General features: G+C 39.8%; 2 long non-coding RNA genes across 5 annotated transcripts; one reads left to right on the plus strand and one right to left on the minus strand.

The window, feature by feature from the left end:
* Positions 1-1644: 1644 nt before the first annotated feature.
* LOC146563478 (uncharacterized) lies at positions 1645-10297 on the plus strand. 4 transcript variants are annotated; one of them, XR_014894322.1, is made up of 12 exons: positions 1645-1716; positions 1948-2028; positions 3465-3646; positions 3745-4173; positions 4714-4870; positions 5114-5222; positions 5328-5449; positions 5593-5754; positions 7381-7493; positions 8219-8376; positions 8803-8860; positions 9814-10297. It is a non-coding gene; the product is annotated as an uncharacterized LOC146563478 (long non-coding RNA). The 4 variants fall into 4 exon arrangements; XR_014894321.1 differs by having other exon boundaries at positions 1645-2028; XR_014894324.1 differs by having other exon boundaries at positions 1645-2028; positions 8806-8860.
* Positions 10298-11106: 809 nt separating this feature from the next.
* On the minus strand, positions 11107-12750 carry LOC146563479 (uncharacterized). The gene is made up of 5 exons (XR_014894251.1): positions 12678-12750; positions 11987-12143; positions 11635-11743; positions 11408-11529; positions 11107-11264 (listed from the first exon to the last, which is right to left on the minus strand). It is a non-coding gene; the product is annotated as an uncharacterized LOC146563479 (long non-coding RNA).
* Positions 12751-15011: the final 2261 nt, after the last annotated feature.

Raw genomic sequence — 15011 nt, forward strand, 5'->3', positions numbered from 1 at the left:
TTTTGCCCAGCACGGGGATATTGAATTCTATAAGATAAAGCCATAAATACGTATATCTGAGTTTCCTATCAAAAGTTAGAGCTGTCTTCATGAAGTTGTAAACCCTTTATTTCGCCGAGACAGTGCGTTTCTGACTATTACATGCATTTGAATGGAGTTGTTGCACGAAACAAAGTATAGGTATTGATTTTGTGAATAACTTGAAAATCTTAGATCAAACAGCTGCAAAACCTGTTTGCTCAACACGGGGATATCGAACTTTATAAGATAAAGCCATAAATATGTGTATATGCGTCTTCTATCAAAAGTTACAGCTGTCTTGAATGAAAGCATTATAGCAGCTTACCTCGATCATGTGGTAGAACAGACACATGGGCCACCTACGTGCCCTCCTACGGCAGGAGTAGTTGCCACAAACCTGCAAAACAAAAAGAAATGATCAGGTGACATGAACAGATTTATACAGCCATAAGCAAGAGATTCTTCCTGCCTGTGGGCGTCAAACTGGACCCCGCCCCCCCCCCCCCCCCCCCCTCCTTACTGTAACTATCAAAACTATCATAGTCTAAAACTATCATCTCATATCAAAACTATTATAATCACATTATTTGACTTTATCAGTTATAACAATGAGAAACGGTAAACAATTTGGCAAATAAATGACTTATAATTGTGCTTACCTTGTCCAGATGATCCACAGTCCCTTTGCATTTGTGCAGGATGATGTGGGGCTTTCTCTTCCCAGAGTCCTGGACTTTTAGCTCACGGTGCCTGGTGCTCAATAAGACAACCTTTTTTCTTTGCTTGGGGATGTAGGAAACCACAGCCTTGCCCCCCCTGTAGCGACCTGGACGGGAGAGACGATCATCGAATCTTACTGCCCGATTAATTTGCTCAAATCTTTTTTTTTTGACATGGTAGCAGGAAACAGAAGAGCCCTGTCTCCCCATTTCACAGGCTTGTTGTCGTTTCATGTTGAGACCTGTATAGGCCAGCCAGCATCACAAGCCCCATGTAAGCCTGCAACTCCTCATCTATGTCCTTCCAGTCTTTTACTGACCTGTTGCAGGTTGGTGAAATGCAGGATTAGCTGCATAATGTCCTCGGCAAAAAAAAGATGGAAAGTGCTCACAGGGCTGCTGATCCTGCGAACTGCATAATGGGTTGGTCCTGGGGTTAAAATGGGAGGAGGAAAAAATGGCAGGACCTCTTCGTGTGTGGGTTGCCACATGATTTCTCCATTTTTAGATCTCCACTGGCCATCCTCCAGTCTTGTCTCTTCCTCCTGCTCTTCTTCCTCCTTCTCCTTCTCCTCCTCCTCACATGAGCTGCAAAGCTCCTCGGTGCCTGGCAAAAATTCTTCTTCGCTGTCAGAAGTATCTCCACTGCTTGTGGAGAGTGCAAAACTGCAGCAACAGCCTCCTCTAAACTGAGTGCACGCTTCATTGTGTCTGTGCAGAAATGACCACTCAGACCAGGCTGCAAAGTATTCTCATAGACTTCAAAGGTGCACCTGAATAAACATGCTATACCATACATCCAATAAGAGAGAGGAGGCACATAAACGCACGCCTTTGATCTCTCCCCCACCCCCCTCTCTCTGTCTTTCTCTCTCTCTCACACACACACACACACACACACACACGCACATGCACATACATACACACGATACCATTTTATGGTGGTTAGCTGTTTTATTGTCATGCATTTTACAAGGTAAGATAACCATGTCCTGCATTCAAAACCACTGAAAATGTCTATGGTGGTGCTGTGCCTAATATTGTGCTGGTGTATGCTGGGTAATGGCACAGCTAGCGACTGGGTGACTTTATTCACCCGCTTCGGCTGTTATCAGTCCATACAATGGGCGTTATTAGCACAAATCAGTCCCATAGATATGGACTATCTCCTGCTAGATTGTTCAGAAGGTTGTTATCATCCATCCAGATGGAGGATCACTAACAGGAGCGTGGGAAGACTCCAGAATCCACTCTGGCTGCAATCCGGTGGATACAGCAGTGTTTACAGGTAATACCATTTAAACCATTTCAGCGAGTGTCAGTAATGTTAATGTGGTTATGTTAGTAATACACCGAGTGCTAATATAACAGCTTTAAGATGCATTTATAGATGTTATTATGTGTTTTACCGTCTTTATGGTGCTAGCTTAAAGTTACGGTGTAAACGTTAGCTTATATTGGAGTAAAGCTGCTACTGTTTAAACGATGTTAGCACAGAAATATTAGCTTCTGTCATGACTGACGAAGTTGCTAGTTAATAAAGTTTCCAGTAAAGTGTTTAATCGCAGCCACAGACTGACAGCAAATATCTCGATTAGCTTCAGTGCATCTGTAATAAATATGTGCAAGTTTCAGTGCTTCGTTTAAACTGTATGATACTTATACTGACCCAGGGTCAGTGTAAAATACAATCCTAGCTGTGTGAATAAAGCCTGGCTCCTTTAATCCTGCATGAAAAACCTCAGGATGCAGGCTGTTATTACTCTTTCCTGCTGGCACACCTGTCACACCTGAGAGTCAGCTAGAAACGTACAGTGACGTGGACATCATGCAAAGACTGCCAGACTCTGTAATACTGCAAATGATCAGTGACTCAAGTTAACACTAAACTTTAAACGGTACCTCTGTGTCTCTGTGTGCTGAACATTTAGGATTGAGTCAGGCTGCATCTGTGTTAGTCCTCTGACAGACTGGTGAGCTGTCCAGGTGTGCTCTACCTAGGCTCTAGCTCCTGTAATAGAAATTTTTTGTTATTCTCATTTAAAGTATTTAAGTGCTTATGCATATGCTTAGTTGTGACACTGTTATAGACTGTTCAGTGAAAGTTTCTAAAACTAGATGAACTTACTTCAGCAGTTTGAGAAAACAACTCCCTTTACAGGTGCTGATAACGCCAAGGGCACAAAACAGCATAACCATTGATCCGTTAGGTTTCATAGCGAGACACGTGAAGTGGCAGAGCTGACATGACTGAACTGTGATGTTTGATGTGTGTTTGCTCTCCTGTGCGCAGTAATAAATAGCTTGATCACAGCTCTTTCTGTGTTGCAGACTTTATTTAATAAATTCCATGACCCCCCCCTCCCACTGTGAACCTGAATTGAATATTCAGAAGACATTTGTTTAAATAGTTCTAGAAATCTGAGCTGTTGGTGTGTCCTTGGATTGTGTGGTAATAATATTAGAGCTAGCAATATTTCTTACTGAATCTCTACTATGAGTCATGTTACCTGAGATTAATTCTATGTTTACCTGTCAGCCTGGATGAATGTGCTGTGTGAAGGAAATTAAATTAAATCAGATCTGAACTGCGTACATTTAAGGAACGTGTTCATATTTAATTGAAATATGAACCAGTGATTTTTTGATTGCTGATTCCAAGAGAGTCTTTGTGGAAATCCACTTTGGCTTTTTGTTATTTTAATTCTCTTTTCTGTTTTCCAGAACAGTTCTCCACAGTCACTGTCCATATGGGTCAGTGGGACCAAGAAGCACTCTGCTAATGTGTGGACTCTGACCAGCAACATCCAGCAGGACCCAGACAGCGTTTTCTATCTCCCAGCTGGAGGTTTTTGTTTGTCTGTGACTGGAGAGTCAGATTTTTGTTGAGCTTCACACTTGCAGAGGTAAGTCAGTTTGCAGAGATCCCTCCCACCCTGGCTTTTATGTGCTAGATTTCTTATCTGAAACAGTAATATTTCAGTGACTGCTGCTTATACCACAGGTTAATACACGCTACTGATCCGTGATAGGAGAATCATCAATTTTGCCAGCAAAGAAGCCTGGTGGATGTTTGTTTACAGTCTGATGATGGGACATCATGCTCTGCATCTTTAAAGTTTGTCTCTTGATTATTATTCATACCCAGTAATGTGAAGTATGCTCATATCTACTATAACTGAACCAACCTGGTGCTCTTCATTTATGGAGGCTGTTGAGTCTGAATGTTGGATGTTGTGTATCTCGTGTTCTCTGGGCTTTGTTGTCCTCAGTCTTTTTGCAGGATCAGAAAACAAAACCAGGAGGCGCGTAAATGTTTCTTCTCCATGATGTTTCTTCAAATGTTTCTTCTGGATGATGATAAGACTGTGACACGGGATGCCACCTTTGGTCTTGTGATGAAGCAAAGCTCAGGAAGAAGTGGGATTAAATGGTACCAATATGTTGAGAAGGATGTACAGGGGCACCTGCAGCCAAATCCAAGCTTCAGCTTAGTTGTAGTTGCAGAACGCTATAGGACTGAGACATCTAAGGCATCAAATGTTTGATTAAACGGATGAAAAAGAGAAGTTTTTTCCCTATAATTATCACTTCTTAAAATCTGTAGCAACTTCAAGTCTGTCAGCGTGCTGAGCATGCTCAGAATGTGACAATATATTTTTGTTCAATATTTAATTTCTTTCAGTTGCAATTGTTAAATGAAAAAAAAAAATTCTTATAATTTAGCAAACGAATTTATCAAAAAAATATATATACATATATCTGTATTAGTTTTAATGAATTAATTTGACACCTGTATTGAAAATACCATATTGTATTCATACAGAATCAGTATGGTATCATTGTTTGTCTGTTCACTGATTGTTGAAGCTAAGAGCTAGTTTGATCTGTTTAGATCTAAAGTATCCAAAGTTGAGCTCTAATGTTTCTTCACCCCTGTGTGTGTGATATGTGATTTCCTACATGCTGGCAGAGCGGCTGTTTGTGCTCACAGATGGTGACGGTGTGGAGAGACGGCGGTGTTTCCTCAGAAGAACCAGCAGAGTCACAAAGGACACCAGTCCATCTCACCACCTTGACTTGCTGACTGATGTTCGTCTGCACTGCACAGAGGAAATCAACTGACCGAGGTTTGTCCAGTGACGTGTTATGAAATGTATATTTGTTTTATGCTTACAGATATGTTTTTCTTGACAGAGGCTCTGCAGAGGTTAGACAAAGCAGAGAAAATATGTGCTTTACATTTTGCTGTGATTTATTGAGATATTTGTTGCCTGATGTTCAGCAGGAATGGAGAAATAGAATCAAAGGGAGATGTTTTTGTAATGATGTAAGTAAATCTTCAATATTATTTATTTGCTTGGTTATATTAGGAGTGTTTCTGAGTGAGGGGGAGAGGAGTCATCATCCAGGTAAAGTGACGTGGATCAGTGGATACACTTGTCTCCCCTTTAAAGGAGACGATCCAAGTCATCCTTAAATGTTAGTGCTTTCAAATACACAAACATTTTTAAAGGACAAAAATGAACATCCAACTTTGACTGTAACACAAAATAAATCTTTGCATGTGTGTTTTCAAACTCTCAGATGAGCAGTATATCAGTCTTGGACTGTCTAACCTGCCGGAGCAGCACTGAATGACCACCACACATGAGCATGTTCCTGCAACATTCAGCATCTGATCTGTCATCTGTGTGCTTCTGCTTTTGGTAAGTAGAGTTACCCAACTCCAGTAACTCTAAACACATGCCATCCATTTCTAACGGCCTGGTTACTTCCTGTCAGATACTTTAGAAACCATGTGGTCACCTGACCTAACACTGTTTCTTCTTCTTCCCCCTTAATGTTGAAGTGTCAAATGTCAAACAGCTGGAGAGGAAACTACACCAGTGTACTGGGATGTTTCAGCAACACGTGCCAGATGCTGTTCCTTCATGGTGACATCACCAGAGACAGTCCCGCCCACCTCAGGACCCATTGATTATGATGATCTGATCCATCAAACCCCCAGCAGGTGAACCTTATTCATGACATAACACCGCAACAATGTAAAAAATTAAACAGCAACAGTCTAAATGTAAAGTGCATTCTAAAGTCCTCTTCAATAAATTGTATGCAAAGAGTCATTCAGGTCACTACAGAACCCAGAGTCTTCATCATTAAATCTCTGGTTGCTTCATATTTCTATCCTATACCAGATATTTTAAAGGTTAGCTTAGGTAAAGTTCCATTCTCATGGTGAGGCAAAGTGCTTTATGTGTGTGTCATGAACGGCTATAAAAGGCCTATAATCAAAGAACAAAGCGGGGTTTGAGTTCGAGTTGCGGCAGAATGTCACTACTTGTAAATGGAACGCAGCCTTCCTACGGCAGACAGCTAATAACAGGAATCGGACGCGGTCCAGCCAAGTCCACAGCAACCACCATAGCAACCTTCTAGCATGACCTTAAAAACATATTCTGTCTTCATAACTATCAAAAACGTGAAATGATTTGCAAAGTGTGAAAGTGTTACAGCTGCAGAGAGCTATGGCGGTATCTTTGGAAGCTGTTTACACAGCTAATAATATACGATGTAACCATGGAGACAGTCAGTCACGTGAGCTAGCGGTGCATGTTTACTACAGTAAATAAGGTGATTGTGTGCACAGCATCCACACTCTGCAGGGGGTAAAGACATTACTTCAATATTGTTTTATATTGATATATATTTGCCTTCTGTTGACCATCACCTCAGGCTCACCATTACAGTTTCAGCATACAGATGCACACTGTCTAAACACATTCAAACTTGAAAATCTTGATTTTTAAATTTTTAAATTTTTAAATTCAAACTTCAAACTTGAAAATCTTAGCTCAAACAGCTGCAAAACCTATTTCCTCAGCACTGAGATGCTGAATTCTATAAGGCAAAGCCATAAATATGTGTGTGTGATTCTTCTATCAACAGTTACAGCTGTCTTCTTGAAGTTGATACTGACCCAGGGTCAGTGTAAAATACAATCCTAGCTGTGTGAACAAAGCCTGGCTCCTTTAATCCTGCATGACAAACCTCAGGATGCAGGTTATTATTACTCTTTCCTGCTGGCACACCTGTCACACCTGAGAGTCAGCTAGAAACTTACAGTGACGTGGACATCATGCAAAGACTGCCAGACTCTGTAATACTGCAAATGATCAGTGACTCAGGTTATCACTAAACTTTAAACAGCACCTCTGTGTGCTGAACATCTAGGATTGAGTCAGGCTGCGTTGACTGTGGGACTTTAATGTGTTAAAAGCAGGTTGAAGACAGCTCAGAAACATTTGAAGATTAAAATTTAGCATTATGGCTGCTGGTGGTTTGTAAAGCCTATACTCAGCTGTAGTTTTTGTTACTAATTTATGTTTGTTGTTGTTTAACACAGATTTCAGAAGAGCAAATATGCTTAATAGTTTAACTAGATTTCATTTGTCAGTGTGGGACTGCTGAGTCACCTGAAGAACTCATTTCATTCATTCTCCACATGATGTTCATTTACAGAAATGTTTCACAGGAACTGATTTCTGCCAAAGGTTGAACTAGTGTGTTTCCATAGATTACCTCTGTATGAATGTACTTCTTAAATGAAGGCAAGTGTTTGTCCTTTTTTGTTCCTCAGGTACAGTACGTGATATCTTGATATCAGGCGGTCAACACTGGGGGAAGACAAGAAGCAGACGTACTTCCAAGAGGGAGCTGCAGTGAGGACACAGCCAGGTCACTGAGTCAGAGGTCAGAATCTGAAACAGCTCAGGTTTATATTTTAGGGGTTATAAAAAATCAAAATGTATTTATGAAGAAACCTTTAAATAATAGTCATAATTATGATTATTATAAGAAATATCAAACATTTAAGTGGATTTTCTGTTACACATATCGTGTTAGCCCTGCGATAAACTGGCAGCCTGTCTTTGTCCTGTATCAGCTGGGATAGGCTTCATCCTCCCGCAATCCTGAATTGGATATATTGTATTCCAATTATGTAATCTGATCATTTACAAACTCAAGGTATCTAATCAAAATGTAAGTAATAATTATAAAATGGGAAAGCAGAAATAAGTGTGACATAAATGTAAATGTGTTAGCTGACATAGAGGACAGCTACATGCAGTCTGAAAAACCTTTGTTGTCAAGTTTGCAGGTATATCAGCACGAGACATTCTTACATAGAAGAGACATTAAAGTCTCTGACTCAGTGAAGCATTATTGGTCCCGTCTGTTTGGATAAATATAGTAAGTTGATGTATGTCCATTTATTGACACATTTTCTTAAGTGCTTATCCAGTTCAGGATCACAGTGGAGCTGCAGCTGGATATGTTCATTAAATAAACCTTACAAAAGTTAACAATAAACCTGCATCCCTGTATGTTGTTGTCCACAGGATGAGAAAATCAAACTGGAAGACTGTGGAACATGTTAATAAATGTTTGTGTGTTTATGCCTGTGTCTTTCACAGGAGGCGCTGGAAGGTTTCCCTAATAGTTCCTGGTGAATCAAAGCAGAACCATAAAGGTTGCTGGATTGCATGATGGCCTTACCCCTGAGCAGTCTTCCTGTTAAAGGAGGAACCAGTTAGAAGCTGTTTTCAAAGTAGCTGAGCAGATTTCATCTCAAGTAAGCGATTAACTGTTTGTTCATCTGTTCTGCCACTTAAAGAGCATTTAAGGACGTCTTTCGAGTGTCCAGCTGAATTAATTCTACTGGCTCTCATGGTCATTTGTTATTATAGACATATTTTTCATGTTCATCCAGCTATTTAGTAAATTCTATCTATTTAGTAATATCCGTCAGCTATAAAATGTAATATAAATATAAAAAATATCTAAATATCTCCTGCCCTTTATATTTTAATGATGTAAGTCTGTTATCGTGTTACATTAGCATTCCTCACATATCAATGAGATGCTGTACAGTACAATCCTACTGACGCAGCAGAGGGATAACAACGGCTATTCAACATCGTTACACGACACATTCGAGCTGCATGACGCAGACAAAGTGACTAAATCATCTTTTTGTGGTTTATTGTCTTCAAACCAGCAGACAAAGCCGATTGCAGAAGATGTCGGAGAAGAACTTCAGGCCGTGTACTGAAAAGGTATTTTTTTCTTGTTATCAAAAGACGTTTGGAGTGGCAGCTTCTACAACTGGTTGTGCTAAAGTAAAGCTTACAGTCTAAGAAATCACAGTGTTGAAATTCAGCACAAAGAGAAAAGCTCACTTGTTTGAATTTATTTACAATCATAGTTTTATAAATTCTGACTGTAAACATCTTTTACAGCTTTGATATTGTTTGACACTAGATATCAGGTTTAATTTAAAGGTTTCTGTGTCCCAATGAGCCATTTACACTGACCAGTGTTTCACTTTAACTGTAACACATTCATTATTTAGATCCAACATTTCTAAGAGAAATAACTGAATGTAAAAAATGGCAGCCCTCAGGCCAGGTTTAATTGATAGAGATATATGCATGCATTGTGAAATTTATGTATCCCATATAATTGCTATTCACCTAATCATGGCATACCCACCCCTTCCTCCCTAGTTAACTGCAACCCAAAAGAACTAGTGGGGCTATTTACACACTCACAACCAGTGTGGGGTAAAAAGAGCCACCAAAAAGCTGTCAGCCACAGATGTGCTATAAGAGTTAGAAACTCTACTTATGGAGAAACTTTCTACGTCTAACAGGGGACAGGTACTCCTGCCCAAATAACATGATATAACCCCACATACAGCCCAGCCATAAAATGAACCAAGTCATTTAATTCAAGACAGCATGGGACCAAATGCATGTAACCAGCCTGCACCAACCTGGCATTTCTTCCTCCTGAATTAAATGAATGAATGGATGAAAGTTAAATGACTACAAACCTAAAGCGACTAGTTCCCACACTGGAGCTCCCTGACACTGTGTGTTAACCGTATTTAGCTTGTATCAACAGTTGTAACAGGCTAAGCCACTTGAGACACTGCATTGAATTTGTTCCTGTCTTAATGATTTCAGCTGACTGGTTTCAACTCAGATGTTCTGCTTTTTCCTTTCAGTAGATCAAATCAGCTCATGCTCCTTCTGCTTCCAATTTAATAGCAAGAAGAAGAAGAAGAAGAATGCTTCAGCGAAGTGGCGTTCATGGTCTCAGTGAACAGTCATGGTCACACACTGCATGTGGTTTTAAAAGCAACATGTCTGTTCACCACAACAATGGAGACGTGTAATATTAGTGCAGCTACGGTTTGTTCTTGAACATCAGTTCTGTTTTCTACTTTGATCACTTAGACCAAAAAAGTGTTGTTTTCAGATTCTTTCTTTTAAAGCTATAAAGCACCCGCTCATTTTTTATTACAATTAGTTTCACATAAATGTTAGTGTTTCCTTTATGATCTTTTAATGCTTACACTACACTGTACACATTAGAGACATTTCTGTTACCTGTTTCTGTTGACTCAGAGTTGTGAAATGTTCTTTTATTTAGTGCACAATATGAAGTTCATAATTTTCTTACAAATAAAACTCTAATGACAAACATGAACAGCTGTGCTTATTTCTGAGACATGAGTTTTTGAATGTGTTTAGACAGTGTGCATCTGTATGCTGAAACTGTAATGGTGAGCCTGAGGTGATGGTCAACAGAAGGCAAATATATATCAATATAAAACAATATTGAAGTAATGTCTTTACCCCCTGCAGAGTGTGGATGCTGTGCACACAATCACCTTATTTACTGTAGTAAACATGCACCGCTAGCTCACGTGACTGACTGTCTCCATGGTTACATCGTATATTATTAGCTGTGTAAACAGCTTCCAAAGATACCGCCATAGCTCTCTGCAGCTGTAACACTTTCACACTTTGCAAATCATTTCACGTTTTTGATAGTTATGAAGACAGAATATGTTTTTAAGGTCATGCTAGAAGGTTGCTATGGTGGTTGCTGTGGACTTGGCTGGACCGCGTCCGATTCCTGTTATTAGCTGTCTGCCGTAGGAAGGCTGCGTTCCATTTACAAGTAGTGACATTCTGCCGCAACTCGAACTCAAACCCCGCTTTGTTCTTTGATTATAGGCCTTTTATAGCCGTTCATGACACACACATAAAGCACTTTGCCTCACCATGAGAATGGAACTTTACCTAAGCTAACCTTTAAAATATCTGGTATAGGATAGAAATATGAAGCAACCAGAGATTTAATGATGAAGACTCTGGGTTCTGTAGTGACCTGAATGACTCTTTGCATACAATTTATTGAAGAGGACTTTAGAATGCACTTTACATTTAGACTGTTGCTGTTTAATTTTTTACATTGTTGCGGTGTTATGTCATGAATAAGGTTCACCTGCTGGGGGTTTGATGGATCAGATCATCATAATCAATGGGTCCTGAGGTGGGCGGGACTGTCTCTGGTGATGTCACCATGAAGGAACAGCATCTGGCACGTGTTGCTGAAACATCCCAGTACACTGGTGTAGTTTCCTCTCCAGCTGTTTGACATTTGACACTTCAACATTAAGGGGGAAGAAGAAGAAACAGTGTTAGGTCAGGTGACCACATGGTTTCTAAAGTATCTGACAGGAAGTAACCAGGCCGTTAGAAATGGATGGCATGTGTTTAGAGTTACTGGAGTTGGGTAACTCTACTTACCAAAAGCAGAAGCACACAGATGACAGATCAGATGCTGAATGTTGCAGGAACATGCTCATGTGTGGTGGTCATTCAGTGCTGCTCCGGCAGGTTAGACAGTCCAAGACTGATATACTGCTCATCTGAGAGTTTGAAAACACACATGCAAAGATTTATTTTGTGTTACAGTCAAAGTTGGATGTTCATTTTTGTCCTTTAAAAATGTTTGTGTATTTGAAAGCACTAACATTTAAGGATGACTTGGATCGTCTCCTTTAAAGGGGAGACAAGTGTATCCACTGATCCACGTCACTTTACCTGGATGATGACTCCTCTCCCCCTCACTCAGAAACACTCCTAATATAACCAAGCAAATAAATAATATTGAAGATTTACTTACATCATTACAAAAACATCTCCCTTTGATTCTATTTCTCCATTCCTGCTGAACATCAGGCAACAAATATCTCAATAAATCACAGCAAAATGTAAAGCACATATTTTCTCTGCTTTGTCTAACCTCTGCAGAGCCTCTGTCAAGAAAAACATATCTGTAAGCATAAAACAAATATACATTTCATAACACGTCACTGGACAAACCTCGGTCAGTTGATTTCCTCTGTGCAGTGCAGACGAACATCAGTCAGCAAGTCAAGGTGGTGAGATGGACTGGTGTCCTTTGTGACTCTGCTGGTTCTTCTGAGGAAACACCGCCGTCTCTCCACACCGTCACCATCTGTGAGCACAAACAGCCGCTCTGCCAGCATGTAGGAAATCACATATCACACACACAGGGGTGAAGAAACATTAGAGCTCAACTTTGGATACTTTAGATCTAAACAGATCAAACTAGCTCTTAGCTTCAACAATCAGTGAACAGACAAACAATGATACCATACTGATTCTGTATGAATACAATATGGTATTTTCAATACAGGTGTCAAATTAATTCATTAAAACTAATACAGATATATGTATATATATTTTTTTGATAAATTCGTTTGCTAAATTATAAGAATTTTTTTTTTTCATTTAACAATTGCAACTGAAAGAAATTAAATATTGAACAAAAATATATTGTCACATTCTGAGCATGCTCAGCACGCTGACAGACTTGAAGTTGCTACAGATTTTAAGAAGTGATAATTATAGGGAAAAAACTTCTCTTTTTCATCCGTTTAATCAAACATTTGATGCCTTAGATGTCTCAGTCCTATAGCGTTCTGCAACTACAACTAAGCTTGGATTTGGCTGCAGGTGCCCCTGTACATCCTTCTCAACATATTGGTACCATTTAATCCCACTTCTTCCTGAGCTTTGCTTCATCACAAGACCAAAGGTGGCATCCCGTGTCACAGTCTTATCATCATCCAGAAGACACATTTGAAGAAACATCATGGAGAAGAAACATTTACGCGCCTCCTGGTTTTGTTTTCTGATCCTGAAAAACGACTGAGGACAACAAAGCCCAGAGAACACGAGATACACAACATCCAACATTCAGACTCAACAGCCTCCATAAATGAAGAGCACCAGGTTGGTTCAGTTATAGTAGATATGAGCATACTTCACATTACTGGGTATGAATAATAATCAAGAGACAAACTTTAAAGATGCAGAGCATGATGTCCCATCATCAGACTGTAAACAAACATCCACCAGGCTTCTTTGCTGGCAAAATTGATGATTCTCCTATCACGGATCAGTAGCGTGTATTAACCTGTGGTATAAGCAGCAGTCACTGAAATATTACTGTTTCAGATAAGAAATCTAGCACATAAAAGCCAGGGTGGGAGGGATCTCTGCAAACTGACTTACCTCTGCAAGTGTGAAGCTCAACAAAAATCTGACTCTCCAGTCACAGACAAACAAAAACCTCCAGCTGGGAGATAGAAAACGCTGTCTGGGTCTTGCTGGATGTTGCTGGTCAGAGTCCAAATGCATGTAATAGCGAGAAACGCACTAACGTGGTGAAATAAAGCGTTTTTCATGGTCTTTATAAAGACAGCTGTAACTTTTGATAGAAGACTCAGAAATACATATTTATGGCTTTATCTTATAGAATTCAATATCCCCGTGCTGGGCAAACAGGTTTTGCAGCTGTTTGAGCTAAGATGTTAAAGTTATTCACATAATGAAAACCTATACTTTGTGTCGGGCGAGAACTCCATTCAAATGCATGTAATAGCGAGAAAGGCACTAACGTGGTGAAATAAAGCGTTTTTCATGGTCTTCATAAAGACAGCTGTAACTTTTGATAGAAGACTCAGACACACATGTTTATCAGAGGGCCCGGTGGCGCCTTTGTCCGGCAGCCTCGCCTCTGTCAGTGCGCCCCAGGGCAGCTGTGGCTACAATGTAGCTTGCCATCGCCAGTGTGTGAATGTGTGTGTGAATGGGTGAATGACTGAATGTAGTGTAAAGCGCTTTGGGGTCCTATGGACTAGAAAAGCGCTATAAAAATGCAGGCCATTTACCATTTACCATGTTTATGGCTTCATCTTATAGAATTCAATATCCCCGTGCTGGGCAAACAGGTTTTGCAGCTGTTTGAGCTAAGATGTTAAAGTTAGTCACATAATGAAAGCCTATACTTTGTGTCGGGCGAGAACTCCATTCAAATGCATGTAATAGCGAGAAACGCACTAACGTGGTGAAATAAAACGTTTTTCATGGTCTTCATAAGGATAGCTGTAACTTTTGATAGAAGACTCAGAAATACATATTTATGGGCTGGGCAAACAGGTTTTGCAGCTGTTTGAGCTAAGATTTTAAAGTTATTCACATAATGAAAACCTATACTTTGTGTCGGGCGAGAACTCCATTCAAATGCATGTAATAGCGAGAAACGCACCAACGTGGTGAAATAAAGCGTTTTTCATGGTCTTCATAAAGACAGCTGTAACTTTTGATAGAAGACTCAGAAATACATATTTATGGCTTTATCTTATAGAATTCAGTATCCCCGTGCTGGGCAAAAAGGTTTTGCAGCTGTGTGAGCTAAGATTTTCAAGTTATTCACATAATGAAAACCTATACTTTGTTTCGTGCAAGTTCCCCATTCAAATGCATGTAATAGCGAGAAACGCACTGTCTTGGCGAAATAAAGCGTTTTTGCACAACTTCATATAAATCGGTGTAACTTTTAATAGAAGATTCAGATATACGTATTCATGGCTTTATCTTACAGAATTCAATATCCCCGTGCTGGGCAAACAGGTTTTGCAGCTGTTTGAGCTAAGATGTTAAAGTTATTCACATAATGAAAACCTATGCTTTGTTTCGTGCGAGTTCCCCATTCAAATGCATGTAATAGCGAGAAACGCACCAACGTGGTGAAATAAAGCGTTTTTCATGGTCTTCATAAAGACAGCTGTAACTTTTGATAGACGACTCAGACACACATGTTTATGGCTTCATCTTATAGAATTCAATTTCCCCGTGCTGGGCAAACAGGTTTTGCAGCTGTTTGAGCTAAGATTTTCAAGTTATTCACAAAATGAAAACTACTTTGTGTCGGGCTAGAACTCCATTCAAATGCATGTAATAGCGAGAAACGCAATAACGTGGTGAAATAAAGCGTTTTTCATGGTCTTCATAAAGACAGCTGTAACTTTTGATAGAC

The sequence above is a fragment of the Mchenga conophoros genome, linkage group LG11 (genome assembly GCF_057382185.1).
Source record: "Mchenga conophoros isolate Kocher_MC1m ecotype Shallow Benthic linkage group LG11, M_conophoros_male_GT1.1, whole genome shotgun sequence".
NCBI lineage: Eukaryota > Metazoa > Chordata > Actinopteri > Cichliformes > Cichlidae > Mchenga > Mchenga conophoros.